General features: G+C 56.3%; 11 non-coding genes and 4 pseudogenes across 11 annotated transcripts; all 15 read left to right on the top strand.

Moving 5' to 3' along the window:
• Window positions 1-886: 886 nt before the first annotated feature.
• On the top strand, window positions 887-1,005 carry LOC146580746 (5S ribosomal RNA). Its single transcript, XR_014892008.1, has one exon. It is a non-coding gene; the product is annotated as a 5S ribosomal RNA (ribosomal RNA).
• A 941-nt stretch (window positions 1,006-1,946) lies between these two features.
• LOC146580747 (5S ribosomal RNA) lies at window positions 1,947-2,065 on the top strand (annotated as a pseudogene).
• Window positions 2,066-2,725: 660 nt separating this feature from the next.
• On the top strand, window positions 2,726-2,834 carry LOC146580748 (5S ribosomal RNA; annotated as a pseudogene).
• A 1,054-nt stretch (window positions 2,835-3,888) lies between these two features.
• Window positions 3,889-4,007, top strand: LOC146580749 (5S ribosomal RNA). Its single transcript, XR_014891959.1, has one exon. It is a non-coding gene; the product is annotated as a 5S ribosomal RNA (ribosomal RNA).
• A 1,302-nt stretch (window positions 4,008-5,309) lies between these two features.
• Window positions 5,310-5,428, top strand: LOC146580750 (5S ribosomal RNA). Its single transcript, XR_014891902.1, has one exon. It is a non-coding gene; the product is annotated as a 5S ribosomal RNA (ribosomal RNA).
• Window positions 5,429-6,052: 624 nt separating this feature from the next.
• Window positions 6,053-6,171, top strand: LOC146580751 (5S ribosomal RNA; annotated as a pseudogene).
• Window positions 6,172-8,334: 2,163 nt separating this feature from the next.
• Window positions 8,335-8,453, top strand: LOC146580752 (5S ribosomal RNA). Its single transcript, XR_014892074.1, has one exon. It is a non-coding gene; the product is annotated as a 5S ribosomal RNA (ribosomal RNA).
• An 820-nt stretch (window positions 8,454-9,273) lies between these two features.
• Window positions 9,274-9,392, top strand: LOC146580753 (5S ribosomal RNA). Its single transcript, XR_014892075.1, has one exon. It is a non-coding gene; the product is annotated as a 5S ribosomal RNA (ribosomal RNA).
• A 1,294-nt stretch (window positions 9,393-10,686) lies between these two features.
• On the top strand, window positions 10,687-10,805 carry LOC146580754 (5S ribosomal RNA). Its single transcript, XR_014891708.1, has one exon. It is a non-coding gene; the product is annotated as a 5S ribosomal RNA (ribosomal RNA).
• Window positions 10,806-11,429: 624 nt separating this feature from the next.
• Window positions 11,430-11,548, top strand: LOC146580755 (5S ribosomal RNA). Its single transcript, XR_014891950.1, has one exon. It is a non-coding gene; the product is annotated as a 5S ribosomal RNA (ribosomal RNA).
• A 2,050-nt stretch (window positions 11,549-13,598) lies between these two features.
• On the top strand, window positions 13,599-13,717 carry LOC146580756 (5S ribosomal RNA). Its single transcript, XR_014891961.1, has one exon. It is a non-coding gene; the product is annotated as a 5S ribosomal RNA (ribosomal RNA).
• A 663-nt stretch (window positions 13,718-14,380) lies between these two features.
• LOC146580757 (5S ribosomal RNA) lies at window positions 14,381-14,499 on the top strand (annotated as a pseudogene).
• A 624-nt stretch (window positions 14,500-15,123) lies between these two features.
• LOC146580758 (5S ribosomal RNA) lies at window positions 15,124-15,242 on the top strand. The gene has a single exon (XR_014892020.1). It is a non-coding gene; the product is annotated as a 5S ribosomal RNA (ribosomal RNA).
• A 1,296-nt stretch (window positions 15,243-16,538) lies between these two features.
• On the top strand, window positions 16,539-16,657 carry LOC146580759 (5S ribosomal RNA). Its single transcript, XR_014891962.1, has one exon. It is a non-coding gene; the product is annotated as a 5S ribosomal RNA (ribosomal RNA).
• A 738-nt stretch (window positions 16,658-17,395) lies between these two features.
• Window positions 17,396-17,514, top strand: LOC146580760 (5S ribosomal RNA). The gene has a single exon (XR_014891909.1). It is a non-coding gene; the product is annotated as a 5S ribosomal RNA (ribosomal RNA).
• Window positions 17,515-18,330: the final 816 nt, after the last annotated feature.

The raw sequence follows: 18,330 nt of genomic DNA on the forward strand, positions 1-18,330 counted from the left end.
AGGCCACTTACACCACACCAGGGCCTGTGGCTGCTGGCTGAGGCCACCTACACCACACCAGGGCCTGTGGCTGCTGGCTGAGGCCACTTACACCACACCAGGGCCTGTGGCTGCTGGCTGAGGCCACCTACACCACACCAGGGCATTAGTTGCTATTGAGGCCAATTACACCACACCAGGGTCTGTGGCTCTTGCTCAGGCCACTTACACCACACCAGGGCCTGTGGCTCTTGCTCAGGCCACTTACACCACACCAGGGCCTGTGGCTGCTGGCTGAGGCCACTTACACCACACCAGGGCCTGTGGCTGCTGGCTGAGGCCACCTACACCACACCAGGGCCTGTGGCTGCTTGCTGAGGCCACTTACACCACACCAGGGCCTGTGGCTGCTGGCTGAGGCCACCTACACCACACCAGGGCCTGTGGCTGCTGGCTGAGGCCACCTACACCACACCAGTGCCTGTGGCTGCTGGCTGAGGCCACTTACACCACACCAGTGCCTGTGGCTTCTGGCTGAGGCGACTTACACCACACCAGGGCCTGTGGCTGCTGGCTGAGGCCACTTACACCACACCAAGGCCTGTGGCTCTTGCTCAGGCCACTCACATCACACCAGGCCCTGCGCTTCTGGCCGAGGCCATCTTCACCAAACCTGGCCCTGTGCTCCTTGCTGTGGCCATGTACAACACACCAGGCCCTGTGCTGGTTCCTGAGGCCATCTTCAACAATCCAGGGCCTGTGCTGTTGGATAAATGCCAAACTGAGCCTTTGGGTTAGGGTATTATGCAAACATGCAGGTATGGTTATAGCATTGTCTTCGTAACTTCAGGTACTTGCCACCTAATCACTTGAATCCATAAATTGAGACATTGTGCTGGAGCCAGCAGCTTACGGCCATACCACCCTGAGCACGCCCGACCTCGTCTGATCTCGGAAGCTAAGCAGGGCTGGGCTTGGGTAGTACTTGGATGGGAGACTGCCTTGGAATACCTGGTGCTGTAAGCCTTTCATTTTCATGTCATTGAACCGCTTTTGATCCAGAGAAGGGGTGTATTAAAAGACCAGAAGCAGCTCCCCATTAATGAGGGCACATTAACGACATTGCTTTTGGCTGTTTTCCAATGTCTTGTGCTGCTAGCTGATGCCACCTACACCACACCAGGGCCTTAGTTGCTATTGAGGCCAATTACACCACACCAGGGTCTTTGGCTCTTGCTCAGGCCACTTACACCACACCAGGGCCTGTGGCTCTTGCTCAGGCCACTTACACCACACCAGGGCCTGTGGCTGCTGGCTGAGGCCACCTACACCACACCAGGGCATTAGTTGCTATTGAGGCCAATTACACCACACCAGGGTCTGTGGCTCTTGCTCAGGCCACTTACACCACACCAGGGCCTGTGGCACTGGCTGAGGCCACTTACACCACACCAGGGCCTGTGGCTGCTGGCTGAAGCCACTTACACCACACCAGGGCCTGTGGCTGCTGGCTGAGGCCACTTACACCACACCAGGGCCTGTGGCTGCTGGCTGAGGCCACCTACACCACACCAGGGCCTGTGGCTGCTGGCTGAGGCGACTTATACCACACCAGGGCCCTTTTGCTGCTGGCTGAGGCCACTTACACCACACCAGGGCCTGTGGCTGCTGTCTGAGGCGACTTACACCAAACCAGGGCCTGTGGCTGCTTGCTGAGGCCATCTTCACCAAACCAGGCCCTGTGTTGCTTGCTGTGGCCATGTAAAACACACCAGGTCTTGTGCTGGTTCTTGAGGCCATCTTCAACAATCCACGGCCTGTGCTGTTGGATAAATGCCAAACTGAGCCTTTTGGTTAGGGTATTATGCAAACATGCAGGTATGGTTATAGGATTGTCTTCGTAACTTCAGGTACTTGCCACCTAATCACTTGAATCCATAAATTGAGACATTGTGCTGGGGCCAGCAGCTTACGGCCATACAACCCTGAGCACGCCTGACCTCGTCTGATCTCGGAAGCTAAGCAGTGCTGGGCTTGGTTAGTACTTGGATGGGAGACTCCCTGGGAATACCTGGTGCTGTAAGCCTTTCATTTTCATGTCATTGAACCGCTTTTGATCCAGAGAAGGGGTGTATTAAAAGACCAGAAGCAGCTCCCCATTAATGAGGGCACATTAACGACATTGCTTTTGGCTGTTTTCCAATGTCTTGTGCTGCTAGCTGATGCCACCTACACCACACCAGGGCCTGAGTGACCGGCTGGGGCCACTTACACCACACCAGGGCCTGTGGCTGCTGGCTGAGGCCACCTACACCACACCAGGGCCTTAGTTGCTATTGAGGCCAATTACACCACACCAGGGTATGTGGCTCTTGCTCAGGCCACTTACACCACACCAGGGCCTTAGTTGCTATTGAGGCCAATTACACCACACCAGGGCCTGTGGCTCTTGCTCAGGCCACTCACATCACACCAGGCCCTGCTCTTCTGGCCGAGGCCATCTTCACCAAACCAGGCCCTGTGCTGCTAGCTGTGGCCATGTACAACACACCAGGCCCTGTGCTGGTTCCTGAGGCCATCTTCAACAATCCAGGGCCTGTGCTGTTGGATAAATGCTAAACTGAGCCTTTGGGTTAGGGTATTATGCAAACATGCAGGTATGGTTATAGGATTGTCTTCGTAACTTCAGGTACTTGCCACCTAATCACTTGAATCCATAAATTGAGTCATTGTGCTGGGGACAGCAGCTTATGACCATACCACCCTGAGCACGCCCGACCTCGTCTGATCTCGGCAGCTAAGCAGGGCTGGGCTTGGTTAGTACTTGGATGGGGGAATACCTGGTGCTGTAAGCCTTTCATTTTCATGTCATTGAACCGCTTTTGATCCAGAGAAGGGGTGTATTAAAAGACTAAAAGCAGCTGCCCACTAATGAGGGCACATTAACGACATTGCTTTTGGCTCTTTTCCAATGTCTTGTGCTGCTAGCTGATGCCACCTACACCACACCAGGGCCTGAGTGACCGGCTGGGGCCACTTACACCACATCAGGGCCTGTGGCTCTGGCTGAGGCCACTTACACCACACCAGGGCCTGTGGCTGCTGGCTGAGGCCACCTACACCACACCAGGGCCTTAGTTGCTATTGAGGCCAATTACACCACACCAGGCTCTGTGGCTCTTGCTCAGGCCACTTACACCACACCAGGCCTGTGGCTCTTGCTCAGGCCAATTACACCACACCAGGGCCTGAGTGACCGGCTGGGGCCACTTACACCACATCAGGGCCTGTTGCTCTGGCTGAGGCCAGTTACACCACAACAGGGCCTGTGGCTGCTGGCTGAGGCCACATACACCACACCAGGGCCTTAGTTGCTATTGAGGCCATTTACACCACACCAGGGTCTGTGGCTCTTGCTCAGGCCAATTACACCACACCAGGGCCTGTGGCACTGGCTCAGGCCGCTTAGACCACACCAGGGCCTGTGGCTGCTGGCTGAGGCGACTTACACCACACCAGGGCCTGTTTCTGCTGGCTGAGGCCACTTACACCACACCAGGGACTGTGGCTTCTGGCTGAGGTGACTTACACCACACCAGGGCCTGTGGCTGCTGGCTGAGGCCACTTACACCACACCAGGGCCTGTGGCTCTTGCTCAGGCCACTTACACCACACCAGGGCCTGTGGCTCTTGCTCAGGCCACTCACATCACACCAGGCCCTGCTCTTCTGGCCGAGGCCATCTTCAACAATCCAGGGCCTGTGCTGTTGGATAAATGCCAAACTGAGCCTTTGGGTTAGGGTATTATGCAAACATGCAGGTATGGTTATAGCATTGTCTTCGTAACTTCAGGTACTTGCCACCTAATCACTTGAATCCATAAATTGAGACATTGTGCTGGAGCCAGCAGCTTACGGCCATACCACCCTGAGCACGCCCGACCTCGTCTGATCTCGGAAGCTAAGCAGGGCTGGGCTTGGTTAGTACTTGGATGGGAGACTGCCTGGGAATACCTGGTACTGTAAGCCTTTCATTTTCATGTCATTGAACCGCTTTTGATCCAGAGAAGGGGTGTATTAAAAGACCAAAAGCAGCTGCCCATTAATGAGGGCACATTAACGACATTGCTTTTGGCTGTTTTCCAATGTCTTGTGCTGCTAGCTGATGCCACCTACACCACACCAGGGCCTTAGTTGCTATTGAGGCCAATTACACCACACCAGGGTCTTTGGCTCTTGCTCAGGCCACTTACACCACACCAGGGCCTGTGGCTCTTGCTCAGGCCACTTACACCACACCAGGGCCTGTGGCTGCTGGCTGAGGCCACCTACACCACACCAGGGCCTGTGGCTCTTTCTCAGGCCACTCATATCACACCAGGCCCTGTGCTTCTGGCTGAGGCAACTTAGACCACACCAGGGCCTGTGGCTGCTGGCTGAGGCCACTTACACCACACCAGGGCCTGTGGCTGCTGGCTGAGGCCATCTACACCACACCAGGGCCTGTGGCTGCTGGCTGAGGCGACTTACACCACACCAGGGCCCTTTTGCTGCTGGCTGAGGCCACTTACACCACACCAGTGCCTGTGGCTTCTGGCTGAGGCGACTTACACCACACCAGGGCCTGTGGCTGCTGGCTGAGGCCACTTACACCACACCAGGGCCTGTGGCTGCTGGCTTCTGGCTTAGGCCACCTACACCACACCAGGGCCTTAGTTGCTATTGAGGCCAATTACACCACACCATGGTCTGTGGCTCTTGCTCAGGCCACTTACACCACACCAGGGCCTGTGGCACTGGCTGAGGCCACTTACACCACACCAGGGCCTGTGGCTGCTGGCTGAGGCCACTTACACCACACAAGGGCTTGTGGCTGCTGGCTGAGGCCACCTACACCACACCAGGGCCTGTGGCTGCTGGCTGAGGCCACCTACACCACACCAGGGCCTGTGGCTCTTGCTCAGGCCACTTACACCACACCAGGGCCTGTGGCTCTTGCTCAGGCCACTTACACCACACCAGGGCCTGTGGCTCTTGCTCAGGCCACTCATATCACACCAGGCCCTGTGCTTCTGGCTGAGGCCATCTTCACCAAACCAGGCCCTGTGCTGCTTGCTGTGGCCATGTACAACACACCAGGCCCTGTGCTGTTTCCTGAGGCCATCTTCAACAATCCAGGGCCTGTGCTGTTGGATAAATGCCAAACTGAGCCTTTGGGTTAGGGTATTATGCAAACATGCAGGTATGGTTATAGGATTGTCTTCGTAACTTCAGGTACTTGCCACCTAATCACTTGAATCCATAAATTGAGACATTGTGCTGGGCCCAGCAGCTTACGGCCATACCACCCTGAGCACTCCCGACCTCGTCTGATCTCGGAAGCTAAGCAGGGCTGGGCTTGGTTAGTACTTGGATGGGAGACTCCCTGGGAATACCTGGTGCTGTAAGCCTTTAATTTTCATGTCATTGAACCGCTTTTGATCCAGAGAAGGGGTGTATTAAAAGACCAAAAGCAGCTGCCCATTAATAAGGGCACATTAATCACATTGCTTTTGGCTCTTTTCCAATGTCTTGTGCTGCTAGCTGATGCCACCTACACCACACCAGGGCCTGAGTGACCGGCTGGGGCCACTTACACCACATCAGGGGCTGTGGCTCTGGCTGAGGCCAGTTACACCACACCAGGGCCTGTGGGTTCTGGCTGTGGCGACTTACACCAAACCAGGGCCTGTGGCTGCTGGCTGAGGCCACTTACACCACACCAGGGCCTGTGGCTCTTGCTCAGGCCACTCACATCACACCAGGCCCTGCGCTTCTGGCCGAGGCCATCTTCACCAAACCAGGCCCTGTGCTGCTAGTTGTGGCCATGTACAACACACCAGGCCCTGTGCTGGTTCGTGAGGCCATCTTCAACAATCCAGGGCCTGTGCTGTTGGATAAATGCTAAACTGAGCCTTTGTGTTAGGGTATTATGCAAACATGAAGGTAGGGTTATAGGATTGTCTTCGTAACTTCAGGTACTTGCCACCTAATCACCTGAATCCATAAATTGAGACATTGTGCTGGGGCCAGCAGCTTACGGCCATACCACCCTGAGCACGCCCGACCTCGTCTGATCTCGGAAGCTAAGCAGGGCTGGGCTTGGTTAGTACTTGGATGGGAGACTGCCTGGGAATACCTGGTGCTTTAAGCCTTTCATTTTCATGTCATTGAACCGCTTTTGATCCAGAGAAGGGGTGTATTAAAAGACCAAAAGCAGCTGCCCATTAATGAGGGCACATTAACGACACTGCTTTTGGCTCTTTTCCAATGTCTTGTGCTGCTAGCTGATGCAACCTACACCACACAAGGGCCTGAGTGACCGGCTGGGGCCACTTACACCACATCAGGGCCTGTGGCTCTGGCTGAGGCCACTTTCACCACACCAGGGCCTGTGGCTGCTGGCTGAGGCCACCTACACCACACCAGGGCATTAGTTGCTATTGAGGCCAATTACACCACACCAGGGTCTGTGGCTCTTGCTCAGGCCACTTACACCACACCAGGGCCTGTGGCTCTTGCTCAGGCCACTTACACCACACCAGGGCCTGTGGCTGCTGGCTGAGGCCACCTGCACCACACCAGGGCATTAGTTGCTATTGAGGCCAATTACACCACACCAGGGTCTGTGGCTCTTGCTCAGGCCACTTACACCACACCAGGGCCTGTGGCTCTTGCTCAGGCCACTTACACCACACCAGGGCCTGTGGCACTGGCTGAGGCCACTTACACCACACCAGGGCCTGTGGCTGCTGGCTGAGGCCACTTACACCACACCAGGGCCTGTGGCTGCTGGCTGAGGCCACTTACACCACACCAGGGCCTGTGGCTGGTGGCTGAGGCCACCTACACCACACCTGGGCCTGTGGCTGCTGGCTGAGGCGACTTATACCACACCAGGGCCCTTTTGCAGCTGGCTGAGGCCACTTACACCACACCAGTGCCTGTGGCTTCTGTCTGAGGCGACTTACACCACACCAGGGCCTGTGGCTGCTGGCTGAGGCGACTTACACCACACCAGGGCCTGTGGCTGCTGGCTGAGGCCAATTACACCACACCAGGGCCTGTGGCTCTTGCTCAGGCCACTCACATCACACCAGGCCCTGCGCTTCTGGCCGAGGCCATCTTCACCAAACCAGGCCCTGTGGTTCTTGCTCAGGCCACTTACACCACACCAGGGCCTTATTTGCTATTGAGGCCACTTACACCACACCAGGGCCTGTGGCACTTGCTCAGGCCACTTACACCACACCAGGGCCTGTGGCACTTGCTCAGGCCACTTACACCACACCAGGGCCTGTGGCTGCTGGCTGAGGCCACTTACACCACACCAGGGCCTGTGGCTCTTGCTCAGGCCACCTACACCACACCAGGGCCTTAGTTGCTATTGAGGCCAATTACACCACACAAGGGCCTGTGGCTGCTGGCTGAGGCCACCTACACCACACCAGGGCCTGTGGCTGCTGGCTGAGGCCACTTACACCACACCAGGGCCCTTTTGCTGCTGGCTGAGGCCACTTACACCACACCAGTGCCTGTGGCTTCTGGCTGAGGCGACTTACACCACACCAGGGCCTGTGGCTGCTGGCTGAGGCCACTTACACCACACCAGGGCCTGTGGCTGCTGGCTGAGGCCACCTACACCACACCAGGGCCTTAGTTGCTATTGAGGCCAATTACACCACACCAGGGTCTGTGGCTCTTGCTCAGGCCACTTACACCACACCAGGGCCTGTGGCTCTTGCTCAGGCCACTTACACCACACCAGGGCCTGTGGCTGCTGGCTGAGGCCACTTACACCACACCAGGGCCTGTGGCTGCTGGCTGAGGCCACCTACACCACACCAGGCCCTGTGGCGGCTGGCTGAGGCCACCTACACCACACCAGGGCCTGTGGCTGCTGGCTGAGGCCACTTACACCACACCAGTGCCTGTGGCTTCTGGCTGAGGCGACTTACACCACACCAGGGCCTGTGGCTGCTGGCTGAGGCCACTTACACCACACCAAGGCCTGTGGCTCTTGCTCAGGCCACTCACATCACACCAGGCCCTGCGCTTCTGGCCGAGGCCATCTTCACCAAACCAGGCCCTGTGCTCCTTGCTGTGGCCATGTACAACACACCAGGCCCTGTGCTGGTTCCTGAGGCCATTTTCAACAATCCAGGGCCTGTGCTGTTGGATAAATGCCAAACTGAGCCTTTGGGTTAGGGTATTATGCAAACATGCAGGTATGGTTATAGCATTGTCTTCGTAACTTCAGGTACTTGCCACCTAATCACTTGAATCCATAAATTGAGACATTGTGCTGGAGCCAGCAGCTTACGGCCATACCACCCTGAGCACGCCCGACCTCGTCTGATCTCGGAAGCTAAGCAGGGCTGGGCTTGGTTAGTACTTGGATGGGAGACTGCCTGGGAATACCTGGTGCTGTAAGCCTTTGATTTTCATGTCATTGAACCGCTTTTGATCCAGAGAAGGGGTGTATTAAAAGACCAAAAGCAGCTGCCCATAAATGAGGGCACATTAACGACATTGCTTTTGGCTGTTTTCCAATGTCTTGTGCTGCTAGCTGATGCCACTTACACCACACCAGGGCCTGTGGCTGCTGGCTGAGGCCACTTACACCACACCAGGGCCTGTGGCTGCTGGCTGAGGCCACCTACACCACACCAGGGCCTTAGTTGCTATTGAGGCCAATTACACCACACCAGGGTCTGTGGCTCTTGCTCAGGCCACTTACACCACACCAGGGCCTGTGGCACTGGCTGAGGCCACTTACACCACACCAGGGCCTGTGGCTGCTGGCTGAGGCCACCTACACCACACCAGGGCCTTAGTTGCTATTGAGGCCAATTACACCACACAAGGGCCTGTGGCTGCTGGCTGAGGCCACCTACACCACACCAGGGCCTGTGGCTGCTGGCTGAGGCCACTTACAACACACCAGGGCCTGTGGCTCTTGCTCAGGCCACTCATATCACACCAGGCCCTGTGCTTCTGGCCGAGGCCATCTTCACCAAACCAGGCCCTGTGCTGCTTGCTGTGGCCATGTACAACACACCAGGCCCTGTGCTGGTTCCTGACGCCATCTTCAACAATCCAGGGCCTGTGCTGTTGGATAAATGCCAAACTGAGCCTTTGGGTTAGGGTATTATGCAAACATGCAGGTATGGTTATAGGATTGTCTTCGTAACTTCAGGTACTTGCCACCTAATCACTTGAATCCATAAATTGAGACATTGTGCTGGAGCCAGCAGCTTACGGCCATACCACCCTGAGCACGCCCGACCTCGTCTGATCTCGGAAGCTAAGCAGGGCTGGGCTTGGTTAGTACTTGGATGGGAGACTGCCTGGGAATACCTGGTGCTGTAAGCCTTTCATTTTCATGTCATTGAACCGCTTTTGATCCAGAGAAGGGGTGTATTAAAAGACCAAAAGCAGCTGCCCATTAATGAGGGCACATTAACGACATTGCTTTTGGCTGTTTTCCAATGTCTTGTGCTGCTAGCTGATGCCACCTACACCACACCACGGCCTTATTTGCTGGCTGAGGCCACATACACCAAACCAGGGCCTTAGTTGCTATTGAGGCCAATTACACCACACCAGGGCCTGTGGCTCTTGCTCAGGCCACTTACACCACACCAGGGCCTGTGGCTCTTGCTCAGGCCACTTACACCACACCAGGGCCTGTGGCTCTTTCTCAGGCCACTCATATCACACCAGGCCCTGTGCTTCTGGCTGAGGCAACTTAGACCACACCAGGGCCTGTGGCTGCTGGCTGAGGCCACTTACACCACACCAGGGCCTGTGGCTGCTGGCTGAGGCCATCTACACCACACCAGGGCCTGTGGCTGCTGGCTGAGGCGACTTACACCACACCAGGGCCCTTTTGCTGCTGGCTGAGGCCACTTACACCACACCAGTGCCTGTGGCTTCTGGCTGAGGCGACTTACACCACACCAGGGCCTGTGGCTGCTGGCTGAGGCCACTTACACCACACCAGGGCCTGTGGCTTCTGGCTTAGGCCACCTACACCACACCAGGGCCTTAGTTGCTATTGAGGCCAATTACACCACACCATGGTCTGTGGCTCTTGCTCAGGCCACTTACACCACACCAGGGCCTGTGGCACTGGCTGAGGCCACTTACACCACACCAGGGCCTGTGGCTGCTGGCTGAGGCCACTTACACCACACAAGGGCTTGTGGCTGCTGGCTGAGGCCACCTACACCACACCAGGGCCTGTGGCTGCTGGCTGAGGCCACCTACACCACACCAGGGCCTGTGGCTCTTGCTCAGGCCACTTACACCACACCAGGGCCTGTGGCTCTTGCTCAGGCCACTTACACCACACCAGGGCCTGTGGCTCTTGCTCAGGCCACTCATATCACACCAGGCCCTGTGCTTCTGGCTGAGGCCATCTTCACCAAACCAGGCCCTGTGCTGCTTGCTGTGGCCATGTACAACACACCAGGCCCTGTGCTGTTTCCTGAGGCCATCTTCAACAATCCAGGGCCTGTGCTGTTGGATAAATGCCAAACTGAGCCTTTGGGTTAGGGTATTATGCAAACATGCAGGTATGGTTATAGGATTGTCTTCATAACTTCAGGTACTTGCCACCTAATCACTTGAATCCATAAATTGAGACATTGTGCTGGGCCCAGCAGCTTACGGCCATACCACCCTGAGCACGCCCGACCTCGTCTGATCTCGGAAGCTAAGCAGGGCTGGGCTTGGTTAGTACTTGGATGGGAGACTGCCTGGGAATACCTGGTGCTGTAAGCCTTTAATTTTCATGTCATTGAACCGCTTTTGATCCAGAGAAGGGGTGTATTAAAAGACCAAAAGCAGCTGCCCATTAATAAGGGCACATTAATCACATTGCTTTTGGCTCTTTTCCAATGTCTTGTGCTGCTAGCTGATGCCACCTACACCACACCAGGGCCTGAGTGACCGGCTGGGGCCACTTACACCACATCAGGGGCTGTGGCTCTGGCTGAGGCCAGTTACACCACACCAGGGCCTGTGGGTTCTGGCTGTGGCGACTTACACCAAACCAGGGCCTGTGGCTGCTGGCTGAGGCCACTTACACCACACCAGGGCCTGTGGCTCTTGCTCAGGCCACTCACATCACACCAGGCCCTGCGCTTCTGGCCGAGGCCATCTTCACCAAACCAGGCCCTGTGCTCCTTGCTGTGGCCATGTACAACACACCAGGCCCTGTGCTAGTTCCTGAGGCCATCTTCAACAATCCAGGGCCTGTGCTGTTGGATAAATGCCAAACTGAGCCTTTGGGTTAGGGTATTATGCAAACATGCAGGTATGGTTATAGCATTGTCTTCGTAACTTCAGGTACTTGCCACCTAATCACTTGAATCCATAAATTGAGACATTGTGCTGGAGCCAGCAGCTTACGGCCATACCACCCTGAGCACGCCCGACCTCGTCTGATCTCGGAAGCTAAGCAGGGCTGGGCTTGGTTAGTACTTGGATGGGAGACTGCCTGCGAATACCTGGTGCTGTAAGCCTTTGATTTTCATGTCATTGAACCGCTTTTGATCCAGAGAAGGGGTGTATTAAAAGACCAAAAGCAGCTGCCCATTAATGAGGGCACATTAACGACATTGCTTTTGGCTCTTTTCCAATGTCTTGTGCTGCTAGCTGATGCAACCTACACCACACAAGGGCCTGAGAGACCGGCTGGGGCCACTTACACCACATCAGGGACTGTGGCTCTGGCTGAGGCCACTTTCACCACACCAGGGCCTGTGGCTGCTGGCTGAGGCCACCTACACAACACCAGGGCATTAGTTGCTATTGAGTCCAATTACACCACACCAGGGCCTGTGGCTCTTGCTCAGGCCACTTACACCACACCAGGGCCTGTGGCTGCTGGCTGAGGCCACCTACACCACACCAGGGCATTAGTTGCTATTGAGGCCAATTACACCACACCAGGGTCTGTGGCTCTTGCTCAGGCCACTTACACCACACCAGGGCCTGTGGCTCTTGCTCAGGCCACTTACACCACACCAGGGCCTGTGGCTTCTGGCTGAGGCCACCTACACCACACCAGGGCCTGTGGCTGCTGGCTGAGGCGACTTACACCACACCAGGGCCCTTTTGCTGCTGGCTGAGGCCACTTACACCACACCAGTGCCTGTGGCTTCTGTCTGAGGCGACTTACACCACACCAGGGCCTGTGGCTGCTGGCTGAGGCCAATTACACCACACCAGGGTCTGTGGCTCTTGCTCAGGCCACTTACACCACACCAGGGCCTGTGGCACTGGCTGAGGCCACTTACACCACACCAGGGCCTGTGGCTGCTGGCTGAGGCCACTTACACCACACCAGGGCCTGTGGCTGCTTGCTGAGGTCACTTACACCACACCAGGGCCTGTGGCTGCTGGCTGAGGCCACTTACACCACACCACGGCCTGTGGCTGCTGGCTGAGGCCACCTACACCACACCAGGGCCTGTGGCTGCTGGCTGAGGCGACTTACACCACACCAGGGCCCTTTTGCTGCTGGCTGAGGCCACTTACACCACACCAGTGCCTGTGGCTTCTGGCTGAGGCGACTTACACCACACCAGGGCCTGTGGCTGCTGGCTGATGCCACCTACACCACACCAGGGCCTGAGTGACCGGCTGGGGCCACTTACACCACATCAGGGCCTGTGGCTGATGGCTGAGGCCAGTTACACCACACCAGAGCCTGTGGCTGCTGGCTGAAGCCACTTACACCACACCAGGGCCTTAGTTGCTATTGAGGCCACTTACACCACACCAGGGCCTGTGGCTGCTGGCTGAGGCCACCTACACCACACCAGGGCCCTTTTGCTGCTGGCTGAGGCCACTTACACCACACCAGGGCCTGTGGCTGCTGGCTGAGGCCACTTACACCACACCAGGGCCTGTGGCTTCTGGCTGAGGCCACTTACACCACACCAGGGCCTGTGGCTGCTGGCTGAGGCCACTTACACCACACCAGGGCCTGTGGCTCTTGCTCAGGCCACTCACATCACACCAGGCCCTGCGCTTCTGGCCGAGGCCATCTTCACCAAACCAGGCCCTGTGGTTCTTGCTCAGGCCACTTACACCACACCAGGGCCTTATTTGCTATTGAGGCCACTTACACCACACCAGGGCTTGTGGCTCTTGCTCAGGCCACTTACACCACACCAGGGCCTGTGGCACTGGATGAGGCCACTTAGACCACACCAGGGCCTGTGGCTGCTGGCTGAGGCCACTCACACCACACCAGGGCCTGTGGCTGCTAGCTGAGGCCACTTACACCAAACCAGGGCCTGTGGCTGCTTGCTGAGGCCATCTTCACCAAACCAGGCCCTGTGCTGCTTGCTGTGGCCATGTAAAACACACCAGGTCCTGTGCTGGTTCTTGAGGCCATCTTCAACAATCCAGGGCCTGTGCTGTTGGATAAATGCCAAACTGAGCCTTTTGGTTAGGGTATTATGCAAACATGCAGGTATGGTTATAGGATTGTCTTCGTAACTTCAGGTACTTGCCACCTAATCACTTGAATCCATAAATTGAGACATTGTGCTGGGGCCAGCAGCTTACGGCCATACCACCCTGAGCACGCCTGACCTCGTCTGATCTCGGAAGCTAAGCAGGGCTGGGCTTGGTTAGTACTTGGATGGGAGACTGCCTGGGAATACCTGGTGCTGTAAGCCTTTCATTTTCATGTCATTGAACCGCTTTTGATCCAGAGAAGGGGTGTATTAAAAGACCAGAAGCAGCTCCCCATTAATGAGGGCACATTAACGACATTGCTTTTGGCTGTTTTCCAATGTCTTGTGCTGCTAGCTGATGCCACCTACACCACACCAGGGTCTGAGTGACCGGCTGGGGCCACTTACACCACACAAGGGCTTGTGGCTGCTGGCTGAGGCCACCTACACCACACCAGGGCCTGTGGCTGCTGGCTGAGGCCACCTACACCACACCAGGGCCTGTGGCTCTTGCTCAGGCCACTTACACCACACCAGGGCCTGTGGCTCTTGCTCAGGCCACTTACACCACACCAGGGCCTGTGGCTCTTGCTCAGGCCACTCATATCACACCAGGCCCTGCGCTTCTGGCTGAGGCCATCTTCACCAAACCAGGCCCTGTGCTGCTTGCTGTGGCCATGTACAACACACCAGGCCCTGTGCTGTTTCCTGAGGCCATCTTCAACAATCCAGGGCCTGTGCTGTTGGATAAATGCCAAACTGAGCCTTTGGGTTAGGGTATTATGCAAACATGCAGGTATGGTTATAGGATTGTCTTCGTAACTTCAGGTACTTGCCACCTAATCACTTGAATCCATAAATTGAGACATTGTGCTGGGCCCAGCAGCTTACGGCCATACCACCCTGAGCACGCCCGACCTCGTCTGATCTCGGAAGCTAAGCAGGGCTGGGCTTGGTTAGTACTTGGATGGGAGACTGCCTGGGATTACCTGGTGCTGTAAGCCTTTAATTTTCATGTCATTGAACCGCTTTTGATCCAGAGAAGGGGTGTATTAAAAGACCAAAAGCAGCTGCCCATTAATAAGGGCACATTAATCACATTGCTTTTGGCTCTTTTCCAATGTCTTGTGCTGCTAGCTGATGCCACCTACACCACACCAGGGCCTGAGTGACCGGCTGGGGCCACTTACACCACATCAGGGGCTGTGGCTCTGGCTGAGGCCAGTTACACCACACCAGGGCCTGTGGGTTCTGGCTGTGGCGACTTACACCAAACCAGGGCCTGTGGCTGCTGGCTGAGGCCACTTACACCACACCAGGGCCTGTGGCTCTTGCTCAGGCCACTCACATCACACCAGGCCCTGCGCTTCTGGCCGAGGCCATCTTCACCAAACCAGGCCCTGTGCTGCTAGCTGTGGCCATGTACAACACACCAGGCCCTGTGCTGGTTCCTGAGGCCATCTTCAACAATCCAGGGCCTGTGCTGTTGGATAAATGCTAAACTGAGCCTTTGGGTTAGGGTATTATGCAAACATGAAGGTAGGGTTATAGGATTGTCTTCGTAACTTCAGGTACTTGCCACCTAATCACCTGAATCCATAAATTGAGACATTGTGCTGGGGCCAGCAGCTTACGGCCATACCACCCTGAGCACGCCCGACCTCGTCTGATCTCGGAAGCTGAGCAGGGCTGGGCTTGGTTAGTACTTGGATGGGAGACTGCCTGGGAATACCTAGTGCTGTAAGCCTTTCATTTTCATGTCATTGAACCGCTTTTGATCCAGAGAAGGGGTGTATTAAAAGACCAAAAGCAGCTGCCCATTAATGAGGGCACATTAACGACATTGCTTTTGGCTGTTTTCCAATGTCTTGTGCTGCTAGCTGATGCCACCTACACCACACCAGGGCCTGAGTGAACGGCTGGGGCCACTTACACCACATAAGGGCCTGTGGCTCTGGCTGAGGCCACTTACACCACACCAGGGCCTGTGGCTGCTGGCTGAGGCCACTTACACCACACCAGGGCCTGTGGCTGCTGGCTGAGGCCACTTACACCACACCAGGGCCTTAGTTGCTATTGAGGCCAATTACACCACACCATGGTCTGTGGCTCTTGCTCAGGCCACTTACACCACACCAGGGCCTGTGGCTGCTGGCTGAGGCCACTTACACCACACAAGGGCTTGTGGCTGCTGGCTGAGGCCACCTACACCACACCAGGGCCTGTGGCTGCTGGCTGAGGCCACCTACACCACACCAGGGCCCTTTTGCTGCTGGCTGAGGCCACTTACACCACACCAGTGCCTGTGGCTTCTGGCTGAGGCCACTTACACCACACCAGGGCCTGTGGCTGCTGGCTGAGGCCACTTACACCACACCAGGGCCTGTGGCTCTTGCTCAGGCCACTCACATCACACCAGGCCCTGCGCTTCTGGCCGAGGCCATCTTCACCAAACCAGGCCCTGTGGTTCTTGCTCAGGCCACTTACACCACACCAGGGCCTTATTTGCTATTGAGGCCACTTACACCACACCAGGGCCTGTGGCACTTGCTCAGGCCACTTACACCACACCAGGGCCTGTGGCTGCTGGCTGAGGCCACTTACACCACACCAGGGCTTGTGGCTCTTGCTCAGGCCACTTACACCACACCAGGGCCTGTGGCACTGGCTGAGGCCACTTAGACCACACCAGGGCCTGTGGCTGCTGGCTGAGGCCACTCACACCACACCAGGGCCTGTGGCTGCTAGCTGAGGCCACTTACACCAAACCAGGGCCTGTGGCTGCTTGCTGAGGCCATCTTCACCAAACCAGGCCCTGTGCTGCTTGCTGTGGCCATGTAAAACACACCAGGTCCTGTGCTGGTTCTTGAGGCCATCTTCAACAATCCAGGGCCTGTGCTGTTGGATAAATGCCAAACTGAGCCTTTTGGTTAGGGTATTATGCAAACATGCAGGTATGGTTATAGGATTGTCTTCGTAACTTCAGGTACTTGCCACCTAATCACTTGAATCCATAAATTGAGACATTGTGCTGGGGCCAGCAGCTTACGGCCATACCACCCTGAGCACGCCTGACCTCGTCTGATCTCGGAAGCTAAGCAGGGCTGGGCTTGGTTAGTACTTGGATGGGAGACTGCCTGGGAATACCTGGTGCTGTAAGCCTTTCATTTTCATGTCATTGAACCGCTTTTGATCCAGAGAAGGGGTGTATTAAAAGACCAGAAGCAGCTCCCCATTAATGAGGGCACATTAACGACATTGCTTTTGGCTGTTTTCCAATGTCTTGTGCTGCTAGCTGATGCCACCTACACCACACCAGGGTCTGAGTGACCGGCTGGGGCCACTTACACCACACCAGGGCCTGTGGCTCCTGGCTGAGGCCACCTACACCACACCGGGGCCTTAGTTGCTATTGAGGCCAATTACACCACACCAGGGTATGTGGCTCTTGCTCAGGCCACTTACACCACACCAGGGCCTTAGTTGCTATTGAGGCCACTTACACCACACCAGGGCCTGTGGCTGCTGGCTGAGGCCACCTACACCACACCAGGGCCTTAGTTGCTATTGAGGCCAATTACACCACACCAGGGTATGTGGCTCTTGCTCAGGCCACTCACATCACACCAGGCCCTGCTCTTCTGGCCTAGGCCATCTTCACCAAACCAGGCCCTGTGCTGCTAGCTGTGGCCATGTACAACACACCAGGCCCTGTGCTGGTTCCTGAGGCCATCTTCAACAATCCAGGGCCTGTGCTGTTGGATAAATGCTAAACTGAGCCTTTGGGTTAGGGTATTATGCAAACATGCAGGTATGGTTATAGGATTGTCTTCGTAACTTCAGGTACTTGCCACCTAATCACTTGAATCCATAAATTGAGTCATTGTGCTGGGGCCAGCAGCTTATGGCCATACCACCCTGAGCACGCCCGACCTCGTCTGATCTCGGAAGCTAAGCAGGGCTGGGCTTGGTTAGTACTTGGATGGGAGACTGCCTGGGAATACCTGGTGCTGTAAGCCTTTGATTTTCATGTCATTGAACCGCTTTTGATCCAGAGAAGGGGTGTATTAAAAGACCAAAAGCAGCTGCCCATTAATGAGGGCACATTAACGACACTGCTTTTGGCTCTTTTCCAATGTCTTGTGCTGCTAGCTGATGCAACCTACACCACACAAGGGCCTGAGTGACCGGCTGGGGCCACTTACACCACATCAGGGCCTGTGGCTGCTGGCTGAGGCCACCTACACCACACCAGGGCATTAGTTGCTATTGAGGCCAATTACACCACACCAGGGTCTGTGGCTCTTGCTCAGGCCACTTACACCACACCAGGGCCTGTGGCTCTTGCTCAGGCCACTTACACCACACCAGGGCCTGTGGCTGCTGGCTGAGGCCACCTACACCACACCAGGGCATTAGTTGCTATTGAGGCCAATTACACCACACCAGGGTCTGTGGCTCTTGCTCAGGCCACTTACACCACACCAGGGCCTGTGGCTCTTGCTCAGGCCACTTACACCACACCAGGGCCTGTGGCACTGGCTGAGGCCACTTACACCACACCAGGGCCTGTGGCTGCTGGCTGAGGCCACTTACACCACACCAGGGCCTGTGGCTGCTGGCTGAGGCCACTTACACCACACCAGGGCCTGTGGCTCTTGCTCAGGCCACTTACACCACACCAGGGCCTGTGGCACTGGCTGAGGCCACTTACACCACACCAGGGCCTGTGGCTGCTGGCTTAGGCCACCTACACCACACCAGGGCCTTAGTTGCTATTGAGGCCAATTACACCACACAAGGGCCTGTGGCTGCTGGCTGAGGCCACCTACACC

The sequence above is a fragment of the Mchenga conophoros genome, linkage group LG3 (genome assembly GCF_057382185.1).
Source record: "Mchenga conophoros isolate Kocher_MC1m ecotype Shallow Benthic linkage group LG3, M_conophoros_male_GT1.1, whole genome shotgun sequence".
In the NCBI taxonomy this organism is placed as follows: Eukaryota; Metazoa; Chordata; class Actinopteri; order Cichliformes; family Cichlidae; genus Mchenga; species Mchenga conophoros.